Source organism: Rhea pennata, chromosome 20 (assembly GCF_028389875.1).
Source record: "Rhea pennata isolate bPtePen1 chromosome 20, bPtePen1.pri, whole genome shotgun sequence".
Classification (NCBI taxonomy): domain Eukaryota; kingdom Metazoa; phylum Chordata; class Aves; order Rheiformes; family Rheidae; genus Rhea; species Rhea pennata.
The window spans coordinates 10199759-10218326 of NC_084682.1; the positions used below are offsets into that span (position 1 = coordinate 10199759).

The 18568-nt window shown below is 44.2% G+C and overlaps 1 non-coding gene across 1 annotated transcript; it reads right to left on the minus strand.

Annotated features, from left to right (window-relative positions):
* Nucleotides 1-18183: 18183 nt before the first annotated feature.
* On the minus strand, nt 18184-18255 carry TRNAG-UCC (transfer RNA glycine (anticodon UCC)). Its single transcript has one exon. It is a non-coding gene; the product is annotated as a tRNA-Gly (tRNA).
* Between the last annotated feature and the right edge of the window lie 313 nt (nt 18256-18568).

An 18568-nucleotide genomic window follows, 5' to 3' on the forward strand; every position in this document is an offset into this window, starting at 1 on the left:
TTGTGTCATCCCTAAAGAGAGAACATGGCAGAGGGAAGGAGATGTACAAGAGCATCTTAATGGACATGGAAGCGAGTGACTTCTTGCCCCCCCAGTTACATACCTGTGGTTATTGTTACGAGCTGTTATGCTGTTGCAAAGTCTTTCAAGCTCTTTTCCTTCCTGCATGAGCAAATGTACAGCCTAAGAAAGGCGTGTGGTGGTAAGAATAGTTATTGTTGTAAATGGCCTTCCTGAATGTGTCTGCCTTTGTCCTCACTTCTGAGGCAGAGAGATTTCTCCCTGGGTAAGGCGCTCCAAGACAGACCTGAAAGAAAGCGTTGCTGTGAATGGCATTTAAATTATTTCTATTCCAGGACTGGTACATTGTCATTAAAGCACTAAGTTGCACTTAGAACAGCCAGGCCTTGCACTACTGGCATCATTTGCCCTGGAAAACAGATCTAGCAGAACGCTGGACTTGTGCTGCTGTTCCTCTGAGAGGCAACATTAGCAGCTATGCTTGCACAGCTTTTTGAGATCGGTTTGTGCTTTCAGACACTGTGAATGTGCATCTGCACTGCAAATCCTGCTAAGTTTGCCCGCATGGCAGGAGGCTTCCTAGTGCTAACAAATCTGTGCCAGTTGTCTTGAGCACGGTTATGGGAGTTTTGTCTCTGCTGAGAAATGGAGGGGGGGAGGAGAAAGATCTACTCCATTATCTTTCCTAAAAATGACAAGCAATTAGCTAGAAAGACTTCTTAACTAAATTTATGTATCATGTTTCCTTCTCTTCTATTCCTTGTTTCATGTACTTGATTTGTTTTGTGGGTTGTGCCTTCAGGACTCACCAGGGACATAGACATCAGAGAGCAGCCAATTCCTCCGGAGCCTTTCTAGGAAGATTATCCATCATAAGGATCCTAGGGCCTTACTTACCCTCAGGACTTGGCATGCCAGTGTTGTGAGGATGACTGACACACTACTAGCTGTCCAGAGATATGATGGTTTCATACTTGAAGAAAAGGTTATGGAACTGGATAACTTTAGTGTTGAGTTCTGCTCTTAAGTAGGGAAGGAAAAGAAACATGTCCCACAGGCTGAAAAAGAACCATCAAAGCATAAGAAAGGAATCGGACAGGGTGTTTGGCTTACTAGAGTGAATAAAACAGTGATTGACCAAACTTGTTCTTATAAATGCATTTTCTGAGACTGACTTTTGTCATGGGCCCAGAATGACTGGGGAAGTCCTTACTCTGGAGTTGGATGCTGGCTACTTTATGCCCACAAGTGCATAAAGAAAGGTGGCCTGCCAAGACTCTGGTCTCAAGATCAAATAATCCTGGAGAACCAAAACCCAGGTTCTGAAACATTTAAAGCAGGCTGCAGGCCTTGGTACATGGGCGCAGCATGGAGCTAAGTCACTTACTGGAGTCTGAGAGTGGGTTAAACTGTCTATATAGACACAGGCACTCAGAATTTGTATGACAGTAATACCTAGAGAAGTCTGCCAGGATTAGATCACTGTTGTATTAGATTTGGTAGATATGCATGTACAGCTTCCTCTCCCAAAAGATTGTAATGTAAGTAGACAAGTCAAAATAATGGTGAGAAAAAAGGCTGTAACCTTACTCCACCTTGTAGAAGGCCAACTAAAGCACAACAAGGTTGAGTGGCTTGCCCACAGGGGCACAAGTGTAGCTGAGCTGGGAACCAAACCCAGATTTTCCAAACTCCAGCCCTGGAGAGTGCTCAAAGTGTCAGGACTGCTCCGAAGATGTATAAGCAGGAGTTTGAGCTGATAATTTGCTGGCACCAATTCTGCACTCAGACCAGCAAAGTCAGTCCTGGAGGCTGCCTGGCTGAGACGACTTAGGACAAAATGTGAACCTGTGTAGGCAGCACAGCATGCAAATACCTAAAACTAGAAGCCATGTAGAATTTGTCAGAACCACTGCTTTTCCTCAGCTGTGCTTCTCTGGCTAACTTTGCAACAGCAAGAACATGATTACGCTTGCTTGGCTTGGAGGAGGGACTATGTAATTCTGAACTTCTCCATGTGCTGGCTGCCTGCAGTAGGTCACACAGGAGATGGCCATGAAGGCTAACAGCAGCATGATAGGGGCAAAGCTTGCTGATGAGGAGAGAAAAGTATGTCTGAAGGGTGACTTTGAGAGGCTTGGTATGGCTTATGCTCTGATTTGCCCTCCAGGGGAGCTGAGGCCTCTCTCCACTGCTGAGAGAGGAGAGCTGGTGCATTTGACCTTCTGAGGCTGGCGTATGCTGTTGCAGATAAACCTCCACCTGCAGTCACTCATCTGTAAAAGGGGGTAACAGCACTGCTCAGCCTCATGGGATGCTCCTGAGCTAACCATGCTCTTGATTGACAGCTTGAGCTGCTGAAAGTCAAGCTCTGGCAGATTTCTAGGCTCACAGGGAAAAGCTCATACTTTCAGTGATGTTCTTCTCTTCTTAAGGCTCTTGGAGATTATAAACAATCAGGAGAGTCTTAGCAGGAGGTGAATGAGAATCCCCCCCACCTCCTGCCCGGTGAGCCCCAGCATCTCCTTGTACTTTACTTGCAGTAAACACCCTGGCAGTACCTTCAGCCTGGAGGAATCTCTTCCTGAGAGGGATGCTGTGAACTCTCATGACCAGCCTAGAGGGTTTTTATAATAGGACCATGAAGAGGGAAGGGATGTGTCTCTAAGAAGCCTTGGCTCAGAAAGGTGCTCCCCTTCCGTGTGATGTACCTGTCCTTTGTCTGTCTCTTCCCTATGAAACAGGATATTCAGAACTGCAAAATTGTTCTTAACCAGCCCTACAGCTGCTTGAAAAGCAAGAATTTCTAAGAGATTCTCAAAAACATTCTCCTGGTTTTCCTTCTAATCAAGAATATCAGAAAGTGGGAAAATCAGTGGCCTCTTGCTGTAACTCACACCAGGTGACTTTTGCAGACAAAATTAGTTTGCCCTTCCACCTTTTCCTGGTGCTATACAGAGCAGCACAAGCATTTCAGAGGGAAAATAGGTAATTTTAATATGCAGCTTCTGTTGCACTAAAAAGAAAGGAAAAGCCATAAAGTGCATGGGCATGTGTAGACAGACACATTATGATCCCTGTTCCAAGAGAATGGTAGCATGTACATTTTAATTGATTTGGTAGTGTTATCATTAAATCTCAAGAGGCCTTTTCTTTTTCCTTTTCAACTTCTCCATGAAAAGCCACTCAGACTGAGGCCTATGCAAAGAGAATTACTAGTCAGAAGAATTCAAATGATCGCTGTCCAAACTGAGGTGAGAAAACACATTTGCACTGAAAGTAGCCAGCTTAAATTAGCAGGCGGCAGCGTGGGATGTGAGCAGAGAAATGATTACAGACTGATAAAGACAGATGTAAGACATAAACAGCTGAAATTTTACTTAAATATTTATAAGAACCCAGGGTTCTCTTACAAATGTTATGTTTGGGAAAGAGATAGGGTGATTTATAATCCCTGTTTGCTGCTCTCTGCTTTCATTGCTATTCACTCCACAGTCTGAGCTAACCTGGTTGTCCCACAAATTAGGTGCAAGTTTAAGGTCACGTAAACAGTGCAAAGCTGCTGAGTGCTTTCCTGGACATGCAGTCCATTGCGCTGTAATGTGGCCTGCCCAGCTTGGGCAGTCATGTTATCACAAAGCCAGTCAGCTCTTCTGGTGAAAGACAGTCCTTCTGCTGAGTGTCCTGGATCACGGGACTGTCTCCACACTGGGACTACGAAGGGTTTGCACTGGCAATCTTGAGTTTGTTTGCTAAGAGCACTTGCATTATTTGTTCTGTGGTAACAGCTTATAGTACAGAAACCTCTCATAATGAGGGCTGTCAGTGGAGAAGGGGAAGGTGCCTCCATTGCACCTAAACTGCATTTCTCACGTGTCATCCTGCTAAAACCTAGGGCTGCTGTGACATGAGGGTTACAATTTAACTTGTAACTCCTTTCATCCATGAAGACTAGCTAGATCACGTGTACTAAAGGAGGGTTTTCACCTCTAGTTGCTGCAAACAGTGATAGGGCACATGTGGAGGTGGAGCTGGCAGGGCATGGGACTGAACAGTGTAGTGGGAATAGACAATTTTTGCAGAAATGAGCAAAGGTTGGTAGCAGAGGCAGGCTGAAGAAAGTGGGAGAGGAGACCAGAAGTGGTCTCTAGGGAAGCTCAGTATGAAGAGCTGAGGAGCAAACATGAGGCAGGAGACCAGACTGGCAGAGATGGGAGCAGTTAGACCTGGTGAATGGGACTGGGCTGGCTGGCAAGGAGAGCCTCTGCATGCTGGTGTGTGCCCCAGCTCTCCCAGGAGCCTCAAATACTCAGTTCTGCTTCAGCATGCTCCTAGATGGGAATTAATTGCTGCTCCAAAAAGTCCCAGAGGGTATGTGGCTAACCTCAGTGCTCCAGCACTGCTCATAGCCCACTGTGGGAAGACAGGAGCAGGAGGGGAAAAGTTAAAAGCTGATATGGAGTGAGTGTGAGGACTTTCAGCACTGAGAGGAGGGAGGCTGGAGTATCAGAGAGGAGAGAGATTTTCTGAGACTTGAGCTGAATCACAACTGTGATACACAAACCAGTCCCCAGGTGCTCCCTCGTTCCTGCAGCCTGGTGCCCAGCACAGCACTCCCACTGCAGTGGAAAACACTGCTCTGCACAAGGTGCAAACGATGAAGCCAGGCTGACAGGAGCTCAGAGAGTGAGACTTTATCCCTGCACGCACCTGAGCAGAGCCAAAGGCCCCGGACGTCTGCCGGGCTCTGCCGAGCCTTTGGCAAGTGAGGGCCTTACGCCCATGGCGCGTGTCAGGGTGCGACCTCCAAAGGCAAAAGCTCCCGCTTGCTAAACAGAGGAGAAAGAGCTGCTGCTATTAATTATTAATGAAATCTCACACACAGCATTAAAGACTTGGGCGATTCTTTTTGGCAAGTGTAATGAAAAAATTAATTGAATAATCATTCCATGTAAATAGATTTAGATAAGCTGCTTTTTTTTTTTTTTTTTTTCTTTTTTTTTTTTTTCCCTTCCCTCCCCCCTCCCCATACCTTCTCCTTTCCGGTAGAAGAAAATACTGTGATTTATTGCTTGGAATATTGTTATAATTTAGAGCTTCCTGTGGTGAGATGTGGATGTACTGGCTGAGGCTGTGAATTTTCTTGGCTTCAGACAGTCTTATTTAGGTGATGCAAAGTGGCATGAGGGAAAAAAAAGGCTGTTAGCATTTACTGCTATTAGAAACGCTTTAAAAGAAACCTGGATGCTTGATTTATAGCATGCTGGTTTATTAATGGTTTGGGGGGGGGGGTCCTGATCCAGAACCTGTTAATGTTGGGGAGTCCTTCTGGTGTTCCAGGGGCTTTGACTGTTAGAGGTCACCTGCAGCGTGGGAACAGGCTGGGCTTGGTGCCGTATTGATGTATGGTTACTGTAGAGAGGAGGAGGGAGGACAAAAAAAAATAAAACTTTGCAGGTAGGACTGATCCAACATTTGCTACATGCACTTCTTGCAATTACTTTTGTCTAATTTTCTCAGGCACTTATCTGCTTCGTGCCCTAAATGCTAATGTGAGGGGAAAAACATGGCAAGCCTTCCAAGTTTTCTTTTCCCTTCTCTATATGGAGATCTTTAATTTTTCCAGGGAATTAGCCTGCCTGGCCTGTCAGACAGGGCTGAACTCCATGCAAGTTACTCAGGCAGGAGCTGCACTGCCAAGAGCCTCCGGGAGGGACACCAGGCATTGAGCAATGGGGTGCTGCTGCTGGTCTGGGCGATGCTGGGCCTAGCTTAGCTCCCCCCCGGGGAGGAACGAGTCCAGACCCCAAACTGATGTAGCACAGCTCCCTCTCCTAGAGAAGAAACCTCCTTTCCATGCTCCCACCCTTGTCCCAGGTCCCTGCTACCCCACTAGGCTGCACGCTAGCTGCCCTTGCAAAGAGAATGCGACTTCCTTCTTCAGTGTTTTGGTGAAAAATATCTTCTATTAAATTACATCTTGGAGTGTCTTTTCTTTGCAATCGCAAGCACAGTATTCAGTTCTCCAGGCCTAACCTGGCTTATTTATAAGAGTAGAAAATACTTTAGCCTGAATCCAAGAGACTGTTCAGTTTTCAGAACTGCAAAGTGGTATAGCTTTAAGAACCAGGAGACAATATCTTAAAGGAATTTTATTACGGCGTTTAGAATGAACAATCCTGTAGGTTGTGTTTTTTTTTTTTTTTTTTTTTTTTTTAAAAAGAAAGGGGGGGTGGGGACAAACAAAATTCTCTCCTGTTAGACCCTGAGTTCATACAGACTGCAGCAGAACTGAGAGGAAGAAAGGGATTTGGGATCAACCTGTGCTGAGCCCTGCTCAGCATCCTCATGGGTTCAGCAGGACACAGTCACTTGCCAAACTTTGATGCTTAAAATGGCCAGATCCTTCCAGCTGTGCTCTGCCCAGTACTTTAGAGGATGTAGACCAATTTTCACTGACTGTAACGGCAGGCTTCCCTGGAGTTGTGTCCTGATATGTGTTCCCTGGTGTCATATCAGTTTGACTCTGTGTCTTTTTCGGTTCCTTGTCTTGCTTGACAGTGAATTTCCAGCTTTCTTGTTGTTCCCCGCAGTTACAATTAACTTCAAACAGTGTCTTATCATTAAATCAGCCTACATGGAACCAGGCAGTTGCCTTAAAGAGAGATTGCTCATACTTTTTTCTACACTGAAAGTTAGCCATTGCCCCTCCTGGGAGAAAAAAAAAAAAAAAAAAAAAAAAAAAGATCTCTTTGAAATAAAGCAAGTTCCATGTTGCTGCATGCCACACCTGTGTCACAGCACTAGGATTTTCTATCAAGGCTTCTTTAAATGACATGTCAAATATAATTTGTGCTGGTAACCTGAACCGTGCGCCTGTCCTCTGAAGTGATACAGCAGCTCGGCTCATCGTTACCGTGGTATCTAGCTGAGCCAAACGTCGCCGGCTCTTGGACCAGCGGCAGCTCTGCCACGTATCTGCAGTCGGAAGGGGAAGCTCGCTCTTTCTTGGGCTCACAAATGCCTATGACTGTTTTCTAGAGTATTTATTTCAATAGCTGGTATGCATAAAATCATAACGTTAAACCAAGATAACAAAGATGGCATCTTACTTGTGTTAAAGCACAAACCTACCTACCGAAGAACTCACCTAAAGCAATCTACCAAGTTGTAAAGAAGTTGCTTTGAGAATTATGGTAGCCCCCAACAGCACAACTGGAGTTAACGAGCAGTTGCCATTTGCCTCATAAAGTCTGTTTTTTTCAGAAGTTTTATAAGCTGGGTCTTCTAATTTGCAGAGGGCTAAATCTCTACATACAACTCACTGTTCTAGTGATCCAATCTAAAATCAGCAAAAATCAATTGCTGGAGGTCTTTTATTTTTCTTTCTTTCTCTAAGTATACCTGGTGTTCATCCTTAACTAGGCAACCTCAGGCTCATTAGAGTGTTACCTGCTACAATTTGGCTTTTCAGGCAAGTTCCTGCAGAAGGACAAGGTCTGTGGCCACTGACAAAATCCCTCGACCTGATTGGGAAAGCGCGCGGCGCTGCCCAAGCACAATCCCCTCTGATGTGCTTGGGCTTTGCCTGGTGGCTGACATTTGAAGACTTTCCTGCTTTGACCTCTGTGTTGTGGGAATGTCCATGGAGCAAGAAATAACTTTAAGCAATTCTGGTCTGCTTGTTTTCAGGCACTGGGGGCTTCCTGCTAATAATCTTCATGGGGCGCCACACAGGGACTTCTGCAGGGCGGTGCATTGAGCCCTTGTTTAAGCCTTTGCCTGATGAGGTCTGTGCTTGTTGGAAGGGCTCCCTAAATACAGGGAGTACAGTACATAGTTGTCTGGATAGCAAGAAAGGGATCCGTCCCAGGAATTTCACAGCACTCCCTGTTTTCTTAATCCTACCACCTCTTCCCCAAGGCCAATGGGCTTTTCAGCTTCAAGCCAAATGAGCACCCCTAGCAGGACCAGATAGGTTCCCTTCTGCTTCCTACAAAGTCCCAGGTTTTATTTCCCATTATACCATTAATTTCAGATGAAAAACAGTACAAATGCAGCATAAAACAAGATCAAAAGCAAGATGACAATGACCCCTGACAGATACTGTGTGTATGTGGGGGGGGGGTCCAATAAAGTTTCATTGCCCTCCCGTATGTCTTTCAGGTTTTTGAGAGTTTGGTTCTATGCGAACACCCTCTTAAAATGTCCCTCATGGAGTTTCAGAGCTCTCCTAATTTAAAAAAAAAAAAAAAAAAAAAAAAAAAAAAAAAGGTTAAAAGAAGTTAGAAATCAACACGCAATGTAACTTTGTCATCTTTCACCCTTACCCCACCAAAAGCACCAATTCAGCCAGATCCCTGTCTTCTACAAGGCACAGAAGCAGTTCAAGATTTCTTTTTATTGTGCGTGAAGCTTGGCCATCTCCTGCTTCAGTTCTCCCAAGTGTGCCTGGATGTGCAGTGCAGCGGAAGGGAGGGCTGAGCTGGGAATACATATGCAAAGCTGATGTATCTCGAAAGCAGGAGATTGATGCCTTTGAGACACAAGTCTTCTGTTACTCCATGAAAGAAACACAAGAAAGGAATGTTACACAGGGAAAGGTAAAGCTTTAGAGATTGTGTTGGACAAAGCCTTTTTTCTTATAACAGCAATGATTCTCTTCCTATCTGTCTCTCTCTGACTGCTCCTTATGCACAATACCAAGAATTTAGGCCATCTTTTCAAAAGTGCTCGCTCCCATCTGGGCTGCTAAAGGGAACTTTTTCCTTTAGCAGGAGTTGAACACAGTCATCGCTGCTCTGACACCACTGCCTGGGGGGTTGTGGGTTGTTCCAACTTCACATTTCTAAGGATCAGCGTCCCCTGAAACTAGCTCATGATCTGGCTTTTAAAAAAGCATTTTTTTTAGAGAATCTAGGCTAGGTGAACTTTTGCTTTTTCTCACTACTGCTGTTCCTCAGGCTCTGGATCCAAAAGGTACATCATGGCTCTAAATGCATGTTAAATAGTTTACTGGAATTTCTCTGCTTCTGTTTTCTCCATCATAAAATATGTGTTAGACCATCTCACAGGATTCTGGTGTGCATGATTGATTAAAATCTCTACATAAAAAGGTTGGAGTTGTACAAAGTGTTATTGCAAAGGCAATTAAGAACCAGGTCCTAACTAGCCAAATTCTCTTTTGCTTTGTTGGTGTCAGCGGATTTGTCATTTAGTAAAATAAAAGCTGAGAATAAAAGCATGGGAAACCACTAAGCGTGAGAGGAAGAAAGCTAGTCAGCGGGTCCTGCTTTCCTTCTGGGCTCCTCCTCAAGCCTCCAAAGGCCACCACAGCACTCAGAAGTCATTTGAAGTTTGCTAAAAGAGGGATAGGAATGTAAACCTCCTCTTTGAATGAAGAAACCTCAGGAGGTAGCTATGGCGTTTCTTGGCAGCAGCAGCTGAACCAAAGGGGGAAATGAAACAGCATTTGGGAAAAGACTATGTTCGTTCCCTGGGGAAGTCTGTTTTACTTCTGCTGGGTGCTATTGGAGGCAGTGGCCAAGCAGAAGGGAATGTTGTTGTTCCACCATCCAAACACTTCACAAAAACTCACTGTCTAGATCCATGAAAAGACCCATGACTGGACTTGAGAGAGCCATATCTAGCCATGCTTTAGCTTTGAGGAGCCTGCAAGGTGAAGCAAAGGACACAGCATTTCAAGTGCCACATAATTTTTCTGATGTTGTTTATCATATGTCTACCCCCAACAATATAATTAACGTCACCCTCTGCAAGTGGTTCTGCGGAGGAAATGCCTTAGTTGTGTGCTGGCGTAGACTTGGGAAATGATGAGAAAATCTTAGCACATGGGAGTGAAAAAAGAAACATGTGGGTGGTTCTTCCTCTCTACAGCAGGCCTGCAGGAGGTACTCAGCTATGCAGGTGGTGTTGTCCCCCATGCACAACTGCTGTCATCATTTTCTTGCAGGAATCATCTCCAGAAGATGAATGAAACTTCAGGATAGGGAATGAAACAGGCATTACTTCAAGGAAAAAGCTGAAAAAGTGCATTTCAATCACGGTGCAGAGGGCTTGATTCATCTTGCATTTGTGCTGCTCTAACTTCACTCACTTCCAGCCTCTCTCTAGCTCTAAAGCCCTCAACTTCATACAAAAGAAACCAGGAAGAGATCAAGTGCACAAATATGAAATTGTAGGTACTAGAGATATATGAGTACTTGTGCAGCTATTGTAGGCTCTTTCCTGCCAAAATCACATTCCGGTAAGCAAATCTTGGCCAAATAAAGTATTATGTCATGGTGAGCAGGCAGGAGGTGCTGCAAGGTTTACATCCCTCCTGCCTGTTCCCAACATGCCCTGTGGGTGGCAAGACACAAAAGATTTTTGGGGAAAATGCTGTATTATTGACATACAAGTGGAACTTGATATCATAAAGTCTCAGCTCCAAAGATGCCTGCAAAGTTTAAGTAAGTCACTTCTATGGATCAAGACACAGACGAGAAGTAAAAATGTCATGGCTCTGACTGCAATTCTAGGCCTGATGCAGCTCTGTCTCCTCTCTAGCACACTGTTGTCTCTAGCACCTCTGCACTAAATTTGGCAGAATTTTCCTCATACGTCCCTGCGGTTTCAGACTGACAGTTTGACAATACTTTTCTGTTCTGCTTTGGGATTTCTGTTTTGTCTCGGGGCTTTTCGCTTCCCCCACGTCTGCAATTCCGCATAGGAAAGGCTGGCAGTGGGCACCTCTGCCAGTGTGGCAGGGGGAACTGCACGTCCCCAGTGGGAGACAGGGGCCTTGGAGGTTTCTGTTCACAGGAGGGACCCAGTATTTCATCTCTGATTCCTAGACAGCCATCTCCCTGATGCTGATAGAAGAGCTTTAGCTTCAAATTAATCCAGAACTCAGTTCAATGAGGTAAGATCAATGCTTTCAGGATAAGCTCCCCTGAAAAATACTACGAGTTTGTTCACCTTAATGCAGTACTAGCTTTTTTGAGCTGCCAGAGGAAGTGCTGTGGCTTTTGGCCCCTCTGTCATATTAGCAGTAATGGATATGGTGAGCTCTCTTGGGATCTGTCATGACATTCCTGTTATGCCCTCATGGGCTCCATTTAAAAAGTGCAAGCTTTGATCATCAGTCCCTATGCTTAGAGTTCATATTAAATATTTCCTATATTTACCCTTGGCTTTTATGACCCAAAGACACATTCTTGCATCAATTATGACTTGAAATAGGAGCCATAGTTCACTGAAGTTAATGAAAGCTTCTATATTGGACTTTAAATGAGGTCTAAGACTTTACATCTTTTCCTCTGATCCCTGTATCATGAACATTCAAGCCCCCCTGCACCAGCCCTTTCTCATGGTTAGAGCAAAAATTCCTCATTGATGAAGGCTGCTTTGTGTCTGACCAGGGTCTAGCATGAAAGCTTTGCAGCAAAGCATCAGACATCCAAGAACAGATTAGCCATGCCAGTGTCCTTCCTGGAGATATATATGTGGAAGTAAGAGAAGGAAAGATCCATATTGTTATGGGGGATTATTGCTGTTAATGCAGGTTGCCATGGTGAGTAATTAAAATCTTCCCACACTTCCCATTCCTGTACCATGGCAGGTGCCCTATATAGCAGATGTTTTACATACTGTGTGCACAGGAGCAGCTTTTGTGCACAGAAGAAACCAGCTACATGGCTTCGTCTCTAGCTCTCTTGGGCAATTAAAATGGTCCCTGACTTGAGTTTAAATAATATTTTTAATGCTATTTTACACGATGCAGAGTTGCTGCAGGGCACAGGTTATAATCTGTGGACATTTACAGTCTTTGAGAACACTATATATTGTTTGCAATCATTGTAAAATTACATCATATAATTGCATTAAAGACCTCAGAGGAGAAGAGGAATGATGTGTGCCTTGTCTGGTATCAAGCAGAGGTCAGACAGCTGCTCATCATGCAGGTGCAGTAACGAGTACCTGCAGGAGGGATGTTTAATAGATGACAGTTCCCAGTTCTTCCAGCCTTTTACTCTCAGCACTAAAGCCTGTAGGTCTTTCCTTTAACAGTGGAGCACAAATGGCATTAAGTTTTCCTTCCTCTCCTTCAGGATATCTCTGTGAAATGATGTGATCTGGGGAGTTGAGGTCAAAGCTCTTGGTGCTGGAGCAAAGATCTATTGCGCTCTGGTAGTATAAAATGGGAAAATAATCAAGCCTTTCATGGCAGCTGGTGGATGATTTCTTTTTCTCCATCCAACCTCTTCACACTTTTATCTCATCTGTGAGAAGTGAGACTGCCCAGGGAGCCTCTCTACGCGTTCTGGTTAAGATCGTGGACTCTGTATGGGTTGGGCACCATGATTATTTCAGCTCTAAAGCTGGTTGTTGCCTACTTTCCAGGACAGATCTAGATATAGGCAAAAGAGACCATTGTCTCTTTGTGACAGTAAAACATCCATACCTCAATCAGTCCCCCTCATTAATGCTCTTTGAGTAGCAGCAAGAGCAATGTGTCCATCTGTCCAGGGCTCCTTCTGGCCTTCCAGGCTGTCTTGACAGCATTTATTGTCCCTCATCTTCTATGGAGAATACCTGAGTCACCTTTTGTTTACCACTATCTTGAACTAAAATTTCAAGGGTTATTGAAGTAGGCCTGAGTGGTATGCTGCAAATACCCAACAAATCATCTACTGGGGGAAGATGGTGTCCAGAGGAGGCAGACAACAGCTCTTCTGATAGAAATTTGCATTTTTCTCATCTGCTGAGCAGGTTTTGCAGCATTGTCTTTCATTCTGAGTGCCTTTAAATGTTTCATAGAGTATTAGAGAGGTTTGTTACTTATGTGTCGGGTAGCTCTTCTGTGGACCATTCTGGTTCAGACATCTCCTGTGTAGTCCCCTTGCACTGTGTGAGACGATTCACATGGATAATTCTAGCCTTAATGGCCTAAGATCACAGCTGCACTGTGCCCTGGGACCCAGCACTGCTGTCAAATGAGTGTCCAGGCAGGACCCATCTATCTCAGTCCTGACAAGAAAATAGCACTTCCTTATTCTCAGTAGTACAATCAAAATTAACCAGTTAAGACTAGATTCTCCTAACAAATGCTCCCCAGAAGAGGTAGAGAAACATCACCTATAGATGAAACGTCTTACTAATATGTATTGCAGCACACTCTGGAGGTCCTAACTTATTAGACCAGATGCTGAACAAGCATATGGTTAGAGGTATACGTTGCTCCAATGACCACTCAGTCCAAATAGAAAAACTCTAATAAGGGTGAAGGAAGCAGGAGGTTAAACAATCCTTGAGTTAATCAGCAGACAGCGGTCTAGCAGTGTCCTCATCTGACACTTTTTCTAATAGGAATTGAATATCCTAATGAATGAGGAACTGAAAGATGATCAGTTCATCATCAAATAGAGAATATAAGATCCATCATGTCCTAGTTCTTGCTTTACTGTGACTTGTCAGACTGTTGCTTGCTGGGATTTCCCATTTCAAGCATGAAAAAAATGATAGACCATTAGTACCCTTGTCTTTAATTGCTTTGCAGATTTTTTTTTCAAGTTCCTCTATTTTAATTGTCTAAAGGAGCTAAGAGAAAACACAAACAACTGCTCATGTATTTATCAAGAGACTCTTGCTCATCTCCTCTTTGAATCTTTATTAGCAATGGTACTCCTTCCTAGCATGGGATACACAATAGTAAGAGAAGCTATCAGCCACAGCTGGCATCCCAAAGTACAGAAACTTGAGGTCCTGTTTGGTAACCTGCTGGCAGTGCCCTGCATAAGGGCACTTTAGGAAGTGTGCATCTGCTTTGGACAAGATTTTCAGAATGTGAAAATGAGGGGATGAAATGGAAGCTGTTTGAGGGCTGTCTTAACCACGTCTGTCTTAACCTGTGCTGTATAAAAGAACAGTAGTGATGTGGTTGCCTCCTGAGACTTTCTGCATCTTCCTCTCCTAACCCTTCTGAGGAAATCTCCAGTGCAATAGCTGAGTAATTTTATTGTATTATTGGACTCCTTTGACCTAAAACTCATGTGGCTACTGTTCCTTCTTTGTCCCTCTCTGAAGAGCAGGGACGCGCACTGAGATTCGGCCAGAAACCTGGTGATCCAGAGGTCAAGAGCTGTGCATCTAGGGCTGGTTACTCTGACAGCAACGAGAGCTCAGGATACTTCAGAGATGAAGGACCTGGTGGGACATGTGGCAGCAAATCTGCCATGCGCTCCTCTCCGTTATCCCCAATATACGCTGGACACAGGGCTGCAGCACGGGCGAGTCGTCGTACGGTATCGATTGCAAAAGGAACGAAGGCAAAGCACAAGTAAAGTGCAATAATCATGTGAGAAGAGAGAAACTACAGAAGTACACCACAGGTTCACTTAACTCCTACTTGGTCGATAAGCTGCTTATTGAAACGCATTATTCTTCTGTTCCTGATTCCCAGAAGTGTCTGAGCTGCCTGGAAGACCATAACAAAACAGGCTGCCTAGTACGTCTGCCATTGATTTTAATGGAGAAAGACAGAGCACTGTGTAATAAAGTGTAAAAAGATGATTCCTCCAAAATGAATAGCACAGTAGTATAACAAAGATGGTGATTATCACGGAGTTGTTTCATACTCTTGTCTTTTCACACTGAGCCTCTGGCTTCTCAACATCACTGTGCTTTTTTTACGGCTGCAATGAGTGCTTGCTAATTTGGGGCCGTAAGTGAGGTAACTGTACTGGAAGGCAGTCCAGTCCCCCTACAGAATGAAAAATAAGATCACTTAATATGTGTTTCAGTGCTCTGATATTTTGATTCTTAGACTATTCATAATTTAAGAACAGATATTTCCTCTTCTCTTCTGTTTGAAGATAGAGCACCAGGTAAAACTGCATGAAATAGAATTCTTTCAGATTTCTTCCCTGAACAGAACATAATGTTTTGGATAAACACCCCCTGCCCCCAGATAAATGAAAAAAGTAGTTTCAGGTTTACTGAAAGTGTCTTATTAATGAAAAATGGAATGTTTTGGGTTTTAGTAATGAAGGGGAATAAGAATGAGCAAAACTATGCTTTTAAATTAAATTTAGGTAAATAAAAAAAGAAGCACAAATAGGAACATTTTGCTTAGAAAATGTCTGAAAATTGAACGAGATTTTAAGAGTAATCATCCTCCTCTTATTTTTTTTTAGTGATCATGGAGCAAATATTAAAACTTGATTTAAAATTCAGTTTTAAAAAGTAAGATCTCAGAAGTGTATACACAGACCATATAGCTTCTGTTTCAAAGTCTTTTTTTTTTGCCATGTTATTTCAAAATATAAACTTGAATAGGAAGCAAATGCTTAATTCATTCTAAAAGAAGAGTAGGTGAAGAAAAAAGTTTATAGTTTCAGGAGTCATGCAAGCCTGGTCCCAGATGCTGTTGTTTACTATAGGACCACGATGTTGGCTATAGAAAGAGGAAAACACCCTCCAACCTGCAGGACCTCAGCTGTGGCTGGAGTAATTTGGGGAGTGAGCATGCACAAGGCATTGGTCCCAGGTAGCTGGGGAGGGACGGCGAAGCGGAAAGCATCATGCCACGCAGCCAGGGTTAGAAAGCCCCTTCAGTGTAACGTGGTTGTGTTGGCTGTTAGAGCTGCGCGTGTTTTTATGAAAACCAAGTGTTGCTATTTGCTAAGGCCCCATTCCAAAGCGTGGCAAAGTCATGGGAAAGGTGCCCCCTTGCCTGGCATGGACTATCTTGCACTCGCTTTGCTGTCTGAACAATGCCAGCTCTACTACAAGGAGTCAACATCTCTGCGTGGGCTGCTGGGGTGCTTTTGAAGCCAGAAGTCGATGCCAGTAACCCTGTCATTAAAATCCCTATGCCTGTTTGCACAGTTTTTTGCTTCCCTAGCCATTTAAAATCAGATATGCTCTGTCCACACAGGCCTGTACAGCTGTTACTTAAAGATCTTCCCAAGGACAATTCCTAAAAATCATTTCACAGCACTGGCTGTTTGCCAGTGTTGATGGATGCAATGTCCCAGCTTACTGGAAATTTGGTTAGTCAAAACGCAGAGAGTGAGCAGAGAAATACAGAGCAAGCAGTGTTTAAAACCAGTTACTGCCCCACGTGCACAGCTGAACCATGCCAACTACGTTTCAGGATCTGCATCCTGGACGTTGGGTCCCCTCAGACTCTAGGTGGCTTAAATCTGAGCTCACTTAGAAGACATGGTGAGAGTCTCATTTTTCCAGTGTTGCACCACTCCAAGGTGCAACAGGAGTGAGCACTGGAGACTGCACTCCTGTCCTCCTTCTCAGGCCCACAGACTTTTCCAAAAGCCATCAGCTGCCCCAAGGTTTTGGTGCTTGGTGCTGTTGAACATCTCACTCTCTGTAGCACCTTGGACAATTTAATGTTGTTTATAGCAAGTCCGAGAAGAGACGCTCAGATCTCCCCAGGCCCTAATCCAAAGTCAGACCAAAGCTGGGGAAAGTGCCTTGCATTACCTCAGGGACAAAGACCTTTGCTCAGCGCAGCAGCTTTCATTTTAAAAAGGGTCAGCATGCATTTTCTAGGCTTTTTATGGAGTCCTTCATCCTGAGAAACCCCAAGGCAGTGGGGTGCCTGCAGACCTCATTTGTAGAATCACTAAACCTTGACCATCCCTTCTCACCACTTCTAGGACCCTTGGCTGAAGCTGCTGCCTGAATGTGAGGCAGCTTCTTATTTAGTCTTGATTTCTAATCCCCCAGAAATCCTTCAGCTTTCCTTTGATGTTTCCTTTTCTAATAACTGACCAGCAATGCCGACCAGTCTAATTTCATTTATTCATCCCAAGATCTCACAAAGTCGGCCTACTCATGGCGAAACACGAGGTGACAGTTAAAGAAAACATGGTGTGTGCAAGCGTGGGTAGAGAGGAAGGCCGAGCAAAAATTCATGATGAATTGAATTTTTCGTCTCTCTCTCTCCATAGGTTTGTGTCCCATCATCCCCAGCTCACAGGAGGCTGGTGTCACCCACAATAGCTTAGTTTTGAAAAGAAGGTGGATAGGTAAAGGAGAGAAGGTATAATTATGGGTGGAATCTGGGATTTTTTTATCAGATTGTGACACTGTAGAATGCTTTCCGCGCAAAGTATACTGTTGAAAAGGCAGTGATTGTGCCTTTCCCACCACCATTATCAAAGCTCCAGTCAGTCAAATCCTCCCTGTTATTAAATGCTGTTCTGCAAGTCTGCATTGTGAAGCTGAAGGATATAATCACAGGTGCCAGACATGGGGAGAGAGCTGATCCAAAGGTGTGAAAAAAAGAAAACACAAAGATGAGCTGAATAAAAACACATAAATGAGGTGTAAAAAATCAGATTACAGGGGGCAGAGGAGGTGGGAGTAAAATGAAGCAGAAAAAAATCCATTACTTAGGTTTCTCTCTTTTTTTTTTCTTTCCCCTCTTTTGTTAATACAGTAGAAACAGGAGAGAATGTAAGGCAGTGCTTTGTCGGATTTGACTGCCCTGCTTGAAGCGCACAGTATTTAACGTTAATTCATGCACTTCTTGACGGCTGCCTCATCATCAGCAATGTGCAGTGTCTCAACGATGTGGCAGGCCTGCAGACACAAGCCACCATGGAGGCCCTGGGAATGGGCAGAGGTGCTCAGCTCCTTGCGGCTGCTGCCACCAGGTCTGCTTTTCCCTGCACGCTTCAGCAAAGCACTTCACCAGTGGCATCCTTCCTTGATGTTTGGGTGATGCTACTCAGTGGACTGAGATTGAAAGAGAAACAGAGGAAGGGTTGAAGATATCATAGAATCATAGAAGGGCAAGGTTGGAAAGGACCTCTGGAGATCATCTAGTGCAACCCTCAGCGTAGCCCATATGAGGATTGAGCCCACGACCCTGGCATTAGCAGCACCACACTCTAACCAATTGAGCTAAACCTGCTCCCTAAAAAATACTTCAACTCCCTTTTACTATCCACATAGAATATAGTAGTAGGCTATCATAAATGGTAAGGTTGGAAGGGACCTCTGGAGATCATCTAGTTCAACCCCCACTCAAGCAGGGTCCCCTAGAGTATGTTAGACGGGAAGGGAGGTTTCCTCCCGGGGCACAGCCATTTCCACCACTGTGAGTGGATGGCAGTCTGGAGAAAAGGCATGTGGAGATGCTGGGGCTTGAACCCAGGGCTTCTTACAAGGAAAGCAAGTGCTCTCCCACTGAGCTACATCCCCCTAAAAAGATTGCACAGAGCCATCAAAGACCTTGAGTCTAAGCCATTGAAAAATATTAATACAGGCTTGGGACCTAGGTAGGATATTTCCAATTTTTTTTCTATCAAAGGGAATTAGGAAGTGGATTGTGTCATCAGAACTTGTGTTTCGAGAGGAGTGAACTGCTGTGCACTGTCTTCAATGATAAAAAAAGTTGTCTTGAATTATTTTAATTGTGAAGCCAAAAAATAATTTGAAAACTAGTTCAAACTGCTCTTTTCCAGCAATGTCAAGCCAGAATGGCTTGCTGCCACTGAGCACTTCATTTCAGTGT